Consider the following 11010-nt stretch of genomic DNA (forward strand, 5'->3'; position numbering starts at 1 on the left):
AAAAAAAAATGGAACCTTTGCTGCCCAAAATGGAACTATTGCTGCCAAAAAAAAAAAAAAAAAAATTGAACTATTGCTGCCAAAAAATGGAACTTGCTGCAAAAAAAAAAAAGTGGAACTATTGCTGCCCAAAAAAAATGGAACTATTGCTGCCAAAAAAAAATGGATTTATTGCTGCCAAAAAATGGAACCTTTGCTGCCAAAAAAAAAAATTGGAACCTTTGCTGCCCAAAAAAAAAAATGGAACCATTGCTGCCCAAAAAATAAATGGAACTATTGCTGCCCAAAATGGAACCTTTGTTGCCCAAAAAAAAAATGGAACTATTGCTGCCCAAAAAAAAAAATGGAACCTTTGCTGCCCAAAATGGAACCTTTGCTGCCCCAAAAAAAAAATGGAATTATTGCTGCCCAAAATGGAACCTTTGCTACCCCAAAAAAAACATGGAACTATTGCTGCCCAAAATGGAACCTTTGCTGCCCAAAAAAAAAAATGGAACGATTGCTGCCAAAAATGGAACTATTGCTGCCAAAAAAAAAAAAAAAAAAAAAAAAAAAATGGAACTATTGCTGCCAAAAAGTGGAACTATTGCTGCCCAAAAAAAAAACATGGAACTATTGCTGCCAAAAAATGGAACCTTTGCTGCCAAAAAAAAAAAAATGGAACCTTTGCTGCCCAAAAAAAAAAATTGAACTATTGCTGCCAAAAAAAAAAAATGGAATTATTGCTGCCCATAATGGAACCTTTGCTGCCCAAAAATTAATGGAACAATTGCTGCCCAAAATGGAACCTTTGCTGCCCCCAAAAAAAATTGAATTATTGCTGCCCAAAATGGAACCTTTGCTACCCCAAAAAAAAATGGAACCTTTGCTGCCCAAAATGGAACCTTTGCTGCCCAAAAAAAAAAATGGAACGATTGCTGCCAAAAATGGAACTATTGCTGCCAAAAAGTGGAACTATTGCTGCCAAAAAAAAAAAAAAAAAAATGGAACCTTTGCTGCCCAAAATGGAACTATTGCTGCCCAAAAATAAATGGAACTATTGCTGCCAAAAAATGGAACCTTTGCTGCCAAAAATGGAACTATTGCTGCCCAAAAAAAAAAATGGAACCTTTGCTGCCAAAAATGGAACTATTGCTGCCAAAAAAAAAAAAAAAAAATGGAACCTTTGCTGCCAAAAAAAAAAATGGAACCTTTGCTGCCCAAAATGGAACCTTTGCTGCCCAAAAAAAAAATGGAACGATTGCTGCCAAAAATGGAACTATTGCTGCCAAAAAAAAAAAAAAAAAAAAAATGGAACTATTGCTGCCAAAAAATTGAACTATTGCTGCCCAAAATGGAACCTTTGCTGCCCCCAAAAAAAATGGAACTATTGCTGCCCAAAATGGAACCTTTGCTGCCCAAAAAAAAAAAATGGAACCTTTGCTGCCCAAAATGGAACTATTGCTGCCCAAAAAAAAAAATGGAACCTTTGCTGCCCAAAATGGAACTATTGCTGCCCAAAAATAAATGGAACTATTGCTGCCAAAAAATGGAACCTTTGCTGCCAAAAAAAAAAAAATGGAACCTTTGCTGCCCAAAATGGAACCTTTGCTGCCAAAAAAAAAAATGGAACTATTGCTGCCAAAAAAAAAAAAAAGTGGAACTATTGCTGCCAAAAAAAAAAAAAAATGGAACTATTGCTGCCCAAAATAAATTGGAACCTTTGCTGCCAAAAATGGAACTATTGCTGCCCAAAAAAAAAAATGGAACCTTTGCTGCCCAAAATGGAACCTTTGCTGCCAAAAAAAAAAATGGAACTATTGCTGCCAAAAAATGGAACCTTTGCTGCCCAAAATGGAACTATTGCTGCCCAAAAATAAATGGAACTATTGCTGCCAAAAAATGGAACCTTTGCTGCCCAAAAAAAAAAATGGAACCTTTGCTGCCCAAAAAAAAAAATGGAACTATTGCTGCCAAAAAAAAAAAAAAGTGGAACTATTGCTGCCCAAAATAAATTGGAACCTTTGCTGCCAAAAATGGAACTATTGCTGCCCAAAAATAAATGGAACTATTGCTGCCAAAAAATGGAACCTTTGCTGCCAAAAAAAAAAAATGGAACCTTTGCTGCCCAAAATGGAACCTTTGCTGCCCCAAAAAAAAACATGGAACTATTGCTGCCAAAAAATGGAACCTTTGCTGCCAAAAAAAAAAAATGGAACCTTTGCTGCCCAAAATGGAACCTTTGCTGCCAAAAAAAAAAATGGAACTATTGCTGCCAAAAAATGGAACCTTTATTGCCCAAAATGGAACCTTTGCTGCCCAAAAAATAAATGGAACCTTTGCTGCCCAAAATGGAACTATTGCTGCCAAAAAAAAAAAAATGGAATTATTGCTGCCCAAAATGGAACCTTTGCTGCCCAAAAACAAAAATGGAACCATTGCTGCCCAAAAAATAAATGGAACTATTGCTGCCCAAAATGGAACCTTTGCTGCCAAAAAAAAAAAAAAATGGAACCTTTGCTGCCCAAAAAATAAATTGAACTATTGCTGCACAAAATGGAACCTTTGCTGCCCCCAAAAAAAATGGAACTATTGCTGCCCAAAAAAAAAAAAATGGAACCTTTGCTGCCCAAAATGGAACCTTTGCTGCAAAAAAAAAAAATGGAACTATTGCTGCCAAAAAATGGAACCTTTATTGCCCAAAATGGAACCTTTGCTGCCCAAAAAATAAATGGAACCTTTGCTGCCCAAAATGGAACTATTGCTGCCAAAAAAAAAAAATGGAATTATTGCTGCCCAAAATGGAACCTTTGCTGCCCAAAACTAAATGGAACAATTGCTGCCCAAAATGGAACCTTTGCTGCCCCCAAAAATAAATTGAACTATTGCTGCCCAAAATGGAACCTTTGCTGCCCCCAAAAAAAATGTAACTATTGCTGTCCAAAAAAAAAAAATGGAACCTTTGCTGCCCAAAATGGAACCTTTGCTGCAAAAAAAAAAATGGAACTATTGCTGCCAAAAAAAAAAAAAAAAGGAACTATTGCTGCCCAAAATAAATTGGAACCTTTGCTGCCAAAAATGGAACTATTGCTGCCCAAAAAAAAAAAAAAAAAAATGGAACCTTTGCTGCCCAAAATGGAACTATTGCTGCCCAAAAATAAATGGAACTATTGCTGCCAAAAAATGGAACCTTTGCTGCCAAAAAAAAAAATGGAACCTTTGCTGCCCAAAATGGAACCTTTGCTGCCCCAAAAAAAAAAACATGGAACTATTGCTGCCAAAAAATGGAACCTTTGCTGCCAAAAAAAAAAAAATGGAACCTTTGCTGCCCAAAATGGAACCTTTGCTGCCCAAAAAATAAATGGAACCTTTGCTGCCCAAAATGGAACCTTTGCTGCAAAAAAAAAAAATGGAATTATTGCTGCCCAAAATGGAACCTTTGCTGCCCAAAAATAAATGGAACAATTGCTGCCCAAAAATAAATGGAACAATTGCTGCCCAAAATGGAACCTTTGCTGCCCCCAAAAAAAATTGAACTATTGCTGCCAAAAATGGAACTATTGCTGCCAAAAAAAAAAAAGTGGAACTATTGCTGCCAAAAAAAAAAAAAAAAAAATGGAACTATTGCTGCCCAAAATAAATTGGAACCTTTGCTGCCAAAAATGGAACTATTGCTGCCAAAAAAAATGTAACTATTGCTGCCAAAAAAAAAATGGATTTATTGCTGCCAAAAAATGGAACCTTTGCTGCCAAAAAAAAAAATTGGAACCTTTGCTGCCCAAAAAAAAAAATGGAACCATTGCTGCCCAAAAAATAAATGGAACTATTGCTGCCCAAAATGGAACCTTTGTTGCCCAAAAAAAAAATGGAACTATTGCTGCCCAAAAAAAAAAATGGAACCTTTGCTGCCCAAAATGGAACCTTTGCTGCCCCAAAAAAAAAATGGAATTATTGCTGCCCAAAATGGAACCTTTGCTACCCCAAAAAAAACATGGAACTATTGCTGCCCAAAATGGAACCTTTGCTGCCCAAAAAAAAAAATGGAACGATTGCTGCCAAAAATGGAACTATTGCTGCCAAAAAAAAAAAAAAAAAAAAAAAAAAAATGGAACTATTGCTGCCAAAAAGTGGAACTATTGCTGCCCAAAAAAAAAACATGGAACTATTGCTGCCAAAAAATGGAACCTTTGCTGCCCAAAATGGAACCTTTGCTGCCCAAAAAATAAATGGAACCTTTGCTGCCCAAAATGGAACCTTTGCTGCCCCAAAAAAAAAATGGAATTATTGCTGCCCAAAATGGAACCTTTGCTACCCCAAAAAAAACATGGAACTATTGCTGCCCAAAATGGAACCTTTGCTGCCCAAAAAAAAAAATGGAACGATTGCTGCCAAAAATGGAACTATTGCTGCCAAAAAAAAAAAAAAAAAAAAAAAAATGGAACTATTGCTGCCAAAAAGTGGAACTATTGCTGCCCAAAAAAAAAAAATGGAACTATTGCTGCCCAAAATAAATTGGAACCTTTGCTGCCAAAAAATGGAACTATTGCTGCCAAAAAAAAATGGATTTATTGCTGCCAAAAAATGGAACCTTTGCTGCCCAAAATGGAACTATTGCTGCCCAAAAATAAATGGAACTATTGCTGCCAAAATATGGAACCTTTGCTGCCAAAAAAAAAAATTGGAACCTTTGCTGCCCAAAAAAAAAAATGGAACCATTGCTGCCCAAAAAATAAATGGAACTATTGCTTCCCAAAATGGAACCTTTGCTGCCCAAAAAAAAAATGGAACCTTTGCTGCCCAAAAAAAAAAAATGGAACTATTGCTGCCAAAAAAATGGAACCTTTGCTACCCCAAAAAAAAACATGGAACTATTGCTGCCAAAAAATGGAACCTTTGCTGCCAAAAAAAAAAAATGGAACCTTTGCTGCCCAAAATGGAACCTTTGCTGCCCAAAAAAAAAATGGAACGATTGCTGCCAAAAATGGAACTATTGCTGCCAAAAAAAAAAAAAAAAAAAAAAAATGGAACTATTGCTGCCAAAAAATTGAACTATTGCTGCCCAAAATGGAACCTTTGCTGCCCCCAAAAAAAATGGAACTATTGCTGCCTAAAATGGAACCTTTGCTGCCCAAAAAAAAAAAAATGGAACCTTTGCTGCCCAAAATGGAACCTTTGCTGCCAAAAAAAAAAAATGGAACTATTCTGCCAAAAAAAAAAAAAAAAAAAGTGGAACTATTGCTGCCAAAAAAAAAAAAAAAGGAACTATTGCTGCCCAAAATAAATTGGAACCTTTGCTGCCAAAAATGGAACTATTGCTGCCAAAAAAAAATGGATTTATTGCTGCCCAAAAAAAAAATGGAACCTTTGCTGCCAAAAATGGAACTATTGCTGCCAAAAAAAAAAAAAAAAAAAAATGGAACCTTTTCTGCCCAAAATGGAACCTTTGCTGCCCAAAAAAAAAAAAATGGAACGATTGCTGCCAAAAATGGAACTATTGCTGCCAAAAAAATGGAACCTTTGCTACCCCAAAAAAAAACATGGAACTATTGCTGCCAAAAAATGGAACCTTTGCTGCCAAAAAAAAAAATGGAACCTTTGCTGCCCAAAATGGAACCTTTGCTGCCCAAAAAAAAAAATGGAACGATTGCTGCCAAAAATGGAACTATTGCTGCCAAAAAAAAAAAAAAAAAAAAAATGGAACTATTGCTGCCAAAAAAAAAAAAAAATGGAACTATTGCTGCCAAAAAAAAAAAAAAAAATGGAACTATTGCTTTCCAAAATAAATTGGAACCTTTGCTGCCAAAAATGGAACTATTGCTGCCAAAAAAAAATGGATTTATTGCTGCCAAAAAATGGAACCTTTGCTGCCCAAAATGGAACTATTGCTGCCCAAAAATAAATGGAACTATTGCTGCCAAAAAATGGAACCTTTGCTGCCAAAAAAAAAAATTGGAACCTTTGCTGCCCAAAAAAAAAAAATGGAACCATTGCTGCCCAAAAAATAAATGGAACTATTGCTTCCCAAAATGGAACCTTTGCTGCCCAAAAAAAAAAATGGAACTATTGCTGCCAAAAATGGAACTATTGCTGCCCAAAATGGAACCTTTGCTGCCCAAAAAAAAAAAATGGAACTATTGCTGCCAAAAATGGAACTATTGCTGCCAAAAAAAAAAATGGAACTATTGCTGCCCAAAATAAATTGGAACCTTTGCTGCCAAAAATGGAACTATTGCTGCCAAAAAAAATGTAACTATTGCTGCCAAAAAAAAATGGATTTATTGCTGCCAAAAAATGGAACCTTTGCTGCCCAAAATTGAACTATTGCTGCCAAAAAAAAAAAAATGGAATTATTGCTGCCCAAAATGGAACCTTTGCTGCCCAAAAATTAATGGAACAATTGCTGCCCAAAATGGAACCTTTGCTGCCCCCAAAAAAAATTGAATTATTGCTGCCCAAAATGGAACCTTTGCTGCCCAAAAAAAAAAATGGAACGATTGCTGCCAAAAATGGAACTATTGCTGCCAAAAAAAAAAAAAAAAAAAAAAATGGAACTATTGCTGCCAAAAAAAAAAAAAAAAAAAAAATGGAACTATTGCTGCCAAAAAAAAAAAAAAAAAATGGAACTATTGCTTTCCAAAATAAATTGGAACCTTTGCTGCCAAAAATGGAACTATTGCTGCCAAAAAAAAATGGATTTATTGCTGCCAAAAAATGGAACCTTTGCTGCCCAAAATGGAACTATTGCTGCCCAAAAATAAATGGAACTATTGCTGCCCAAAATGGAACCTTTGCTGCCCAAAAAAAAAAAATGGAACTATTGCTGCCAAAAATGGAACTATTGCTGCCAAAAAAAAAAATGGAACTATTGCTGCCCAAAATAAATTGGAACCTTTGCTGCCAAAAATGGAACTATTGCTGCCAAAAAAAATGTAACTATTGCTGCCAAAAAAAAATGGATTTATTGCTGCCAAAAAATGGAACCTTTGCTGCCCAAAATTGAACTATTGCTGCCAAAAAAAAAAAATGGAATTATTGCTGCCCAAAATGGAACCTTTGCTGCCCAAAAATTAATGGAACAATTGCTGCCCAAAATGGAACCTTTGCTGCCCCCAAAAAAAATTGAATTATTGCTGCCCAAAATGGAACCTTTGCTGCCCAAAAAAAAAAATGGAACGATTGCTGCCAAAAATGGAACTATTGCTGCCAAAAAGTGGAACTATTGCTGCCCAAAAAAAAAAAAAATGGAACTATTGCTGCCAAAAAAAAAAAAAAAAAATGGAACTATTGCTGCCCAAAATAAATTGGAACCTTTGCTGCCAAAAATGGAACTATTGCTGCCAAAAAAAAATGGATTTATTGCTGCCAAAAAATGGAACCTTTGCTGCCCAAAATGGAACTATTGCTGCCCAAAAATAAATGGAACTATTGCTGCCAAAATATGGAACCTTTGCTGCCAAAAAAAAAAATTGGAACCTTTGCTGCCCAAAAAAAAAAAATGGAACCATTGCTGCCCAAAAAATAAATGGAACTATTGCTTCCCAAAATGGAACCTTTGCTGCCCAAAAAAAAAATGGAACCTTTGCTGCCCAAAAAAAAAAAATGGAACTATTGCTGCCAAAAAAATGGAACCTTTGCTACCCCAAAAAAAAACATGGAACTATTGCTGCCAAAAAATGGAACCTTTGCTGCCAAAAAAAAAAATGGAACCTTTGCTGCCCAAAATGGAACCTTTGCTGCCCAAAAAAAAAATGGAACGATTGCTGCCAAAAATGGAACTATTGCTGCCAAAAAAAAAAAAAAAAAAAAATGGAACTATTGCTGCCAAAAAATTGAACTATTGCTGCCCAAAATGGAACCTTTGCTGCCCCCAAAAAAAATGGAACTATTGCTGCCCAAAATGGAACCTTTGCTGCCCAAAAAAAAAAAAATGGAACCTTTGCTGCCCAAAATGGAACCTTTGCTGCCAAAAAAAAAAAATGGAACTATTGCTGCCAAAAAAAAAAAAAGTGGAACTATTGCTGCCCAAAATAAATTGGAACCTTTGCTGCCAAAAATGGAACTATTGCTGCCCAAAAAAAAAAATGGAACCTTTGCTGCCAAAAATGGAACTATTGCTGCCAAAAAAAAAAAAAAAAAATGGAACCTTTGCTGCCCAAAATGGAACTATTGCTGCCCAAAAATAAATGGAACTATTGCTGCCAAAAAATGGAACCTTTGCTGCCAAAAATGGAACTATTGCTGCCCAAAAAAAAAAAATGGAACCTTTGCTGCCAAAAATGGAACTATTGCTGCCAAAAAAAAAAAAAAAAATGGAACCTTTGCTGCCCAAAATGGAACCTTTGCTGCCCCAAAAAAAAAAACATGGAACTATTGCTGCCAAAAAATGGAACCTTTGCTGCCAAAAAAAAAAAAAATGGAATTATTGCTGCCCAAAATGGAACCTTTGCTACCCCAAAAAAAACATGGAACTATTGCTGCCCAAAATGGAACCTTTGCTGCCCAAAAAAAAAAATGGAACGATTGCTGCCAAAAATGGAACTATTGCTGCCAAAAAAAAAAAAAAAAAAAAAAAAAATGGAACTATTGCTGCCAAAAAGTGGAACTATTGCTGCCCAAAAAAAAAAAATGGAACTATTGCTGCCCAAAATAAATTGGAACCTTTGCTGCCAAAAAATGGAACTATTGCTGCCAAAAAAAAATGGATTTATTGCTGCCAAAAAATGGAACCTTTGCTGCCCAAAATGGAACTATTGCTGCCCAAAAATAAATGGAACTATTGCTGCCAAAATATGGAACCTTTGCTGCCAAAAAAAAAAATTGGAACCTTTGCTGCCCAAAAAAAAAAATGGAACCATTGCTGCCCAAAAAATAAATGGAACTATTGCTTCCCAAAATGGAACCTTTGCTGCCCAAAAAAAAAATGGAACGATTGCTGCCAAAAATGGAACTATTGCTGCCAAAAAAAAAAAAAAAAAAAATGGAACTATTGCTGCCAAAAAATTGAACTATTGCTGCCCAAAATGGAACCTTTGCTGCCCCCAAAAAAAATGGAACTATTGCTGCCTAAAATGGAACCTTTGCTGCCCAAAAAAAAAAAATGGAACCTTTGCTGCCCAAAATGGAACCTTTGCTGCCCAAAAAAAAAAATGGAACTATTGCTGCCAAAAAAAAAAAAAAAAAAAGTGGAACTATTGCTGCCAAAAAAAAAAAAAAAGGAACTATTGCTGCCCAAAATAAATTGGAACCTTTGCTGCCAAAAATGGAACTATTGCTGCCAAAAAAAAATGGATTTATTGCTGCCCAAAAAAAAAATGGAACCTTTGCTGCCAAAAATGGAACTATTGCTGCCAAAAAAAAAAAAAAAAAAAAAAATGGAACCTTTGCTGCCCAAAATGGAACCTTTGCTGCCCAAAAAAAAAAAAATGGAACGATTGCTGCCAAAAATGGAACTATTGCTGCCAAAAAAATGGAACCTTTGCTACCCCAAAAAAAAACATGGAACTATTGCTGCCAAAAAATGGAACCTTTGCTGCCAAAAAAAAAAATGGAACCTTTGCTGCCCAAAATGGAACCTTTGCTGCCCAAAAAAAAAAATGGAACGATTGCTGCCAAAAATGGAACTATTGCTGCCAAAAAAAAAAAAAAAAAAAAAATGGAACTATTGCTGCCAAAAAAAAAAAAAAAAATGGAACTATTGCTTTCCAAAATAAATTGGAACCTTTGCTGCCAAAAATGGAACTATTGCTGCCAAAAAAAAATGGATTTATTGCTGCCAAAAAATGGAACCTTTGCTGCCCAAAATGGAACTATTGCTGCCCAAAAATAAATGGAACTATTGCTGCCAAAAAATGGAACCTTTGCTGCCAAAAAAAAAAATTGGAACCTTTGCTGCCCAAAAAAAAAAAATGGAACCATTGCTGCCCAAAAAATAAATGGAACTATTGCTTCCCAAAATGGAACCTTTGCTGCCCAAAAAAAAAAATGGAACTATTGCTGCCAAAAATGGAACTATTGCTGCCCAAAATGGAACCTTTGCTGCCCAAAAAAAAAAAATGGAACTATTGCTGCCAAAAATGGAACTATTGCTGCCAAAAAAAAAAATGGAACTATTGCTGCCCAAAATAAATTGGAACCTTTGCTGCCAAAAATGGAACTATTGCTGCCAAAAAAAATGTAACTATTGCTGCCAAAAAAAAAATGGATTTATTGCTGCCAAAAAATGGAACCTTTGCTGCCCAAAATTGAACTATTGCTGCCAAAAAAAAAAAATGGAATTATTGCTGCCCAAAATGGAACCTTTGCTGCCCAAAAATTAATGGAACAATTGCTGCCCAAAATGGAACCTTTGCTGCCCCCAAAAAAAAATTGAATTATTGCTGCCCAAAATGGAACCTTTGCTGCCCAAAAAAAAAAATGGAACGATTGCTGCCAAAAATGGAACTATTGCTGCCAAAAAAAAAAAAAAAAAAAAAATGGAACTATTGCTGCCAAAAAAAAAAAAAAAAAAAAAAATGGAACTATTGCTGCCAAAAAAAAAAAAAAAAATGGAACTATTGCTTTCCAAAATAAATTGGAACCTTTGCTGCCAAAAATGGAACTATTGCTGCCAAAAAAAAATGGATTTATTGCTGCCAAAAAATGGAACCTTTGCTGCCCAAAATGGAACTATTGCTGCCCAAAAATAAATGGAACTATTGCTGCCCAAAATGGAACCTTTGCTGCCCAAAAAAAAAAAATGGAACTATTGCTGCCAAAAATGGAACTATTGCTGCCAAAAAAAAAAATGGAACTATTGCTGCCCAAAATAAATTGGAACCTTTGCTGCCAAAAATGGAACTATTGCTGCCAAAAAAAATGTAACTATTGCTGCCAAAAAAAAATGGATTTATTGCTGCCAAAAAATGGAACCTTTGCTGCCCAAAATTGAACTATTGCTGCCAAAAAAAAAAAATGGAATTATTGCTGCCCAAAATGGAACCTTTGCTGCCCAAAAATTAATGGAACAATTGCTGCCCAAAATGGAACCTTTGC

The sequence above is a fragment of the Rhopalosiphum padi genome, unplaced genomic scaffold, assembly GCF_020882245.1.
Source record: "Rhopalosiphum padi isolate XX-2018 unplaced genomic scaffold, ASM2088224v1 scaffold2, whole genome shotgun sequence".
Classification (NCBI taxonomy): domain Eukaryota; kingdom Metazoa; phylum Arthropoda; class Insecta; order Hemiptera; family Aphididae; genus Rhopalosiphum; species Rhopalosiphum padi.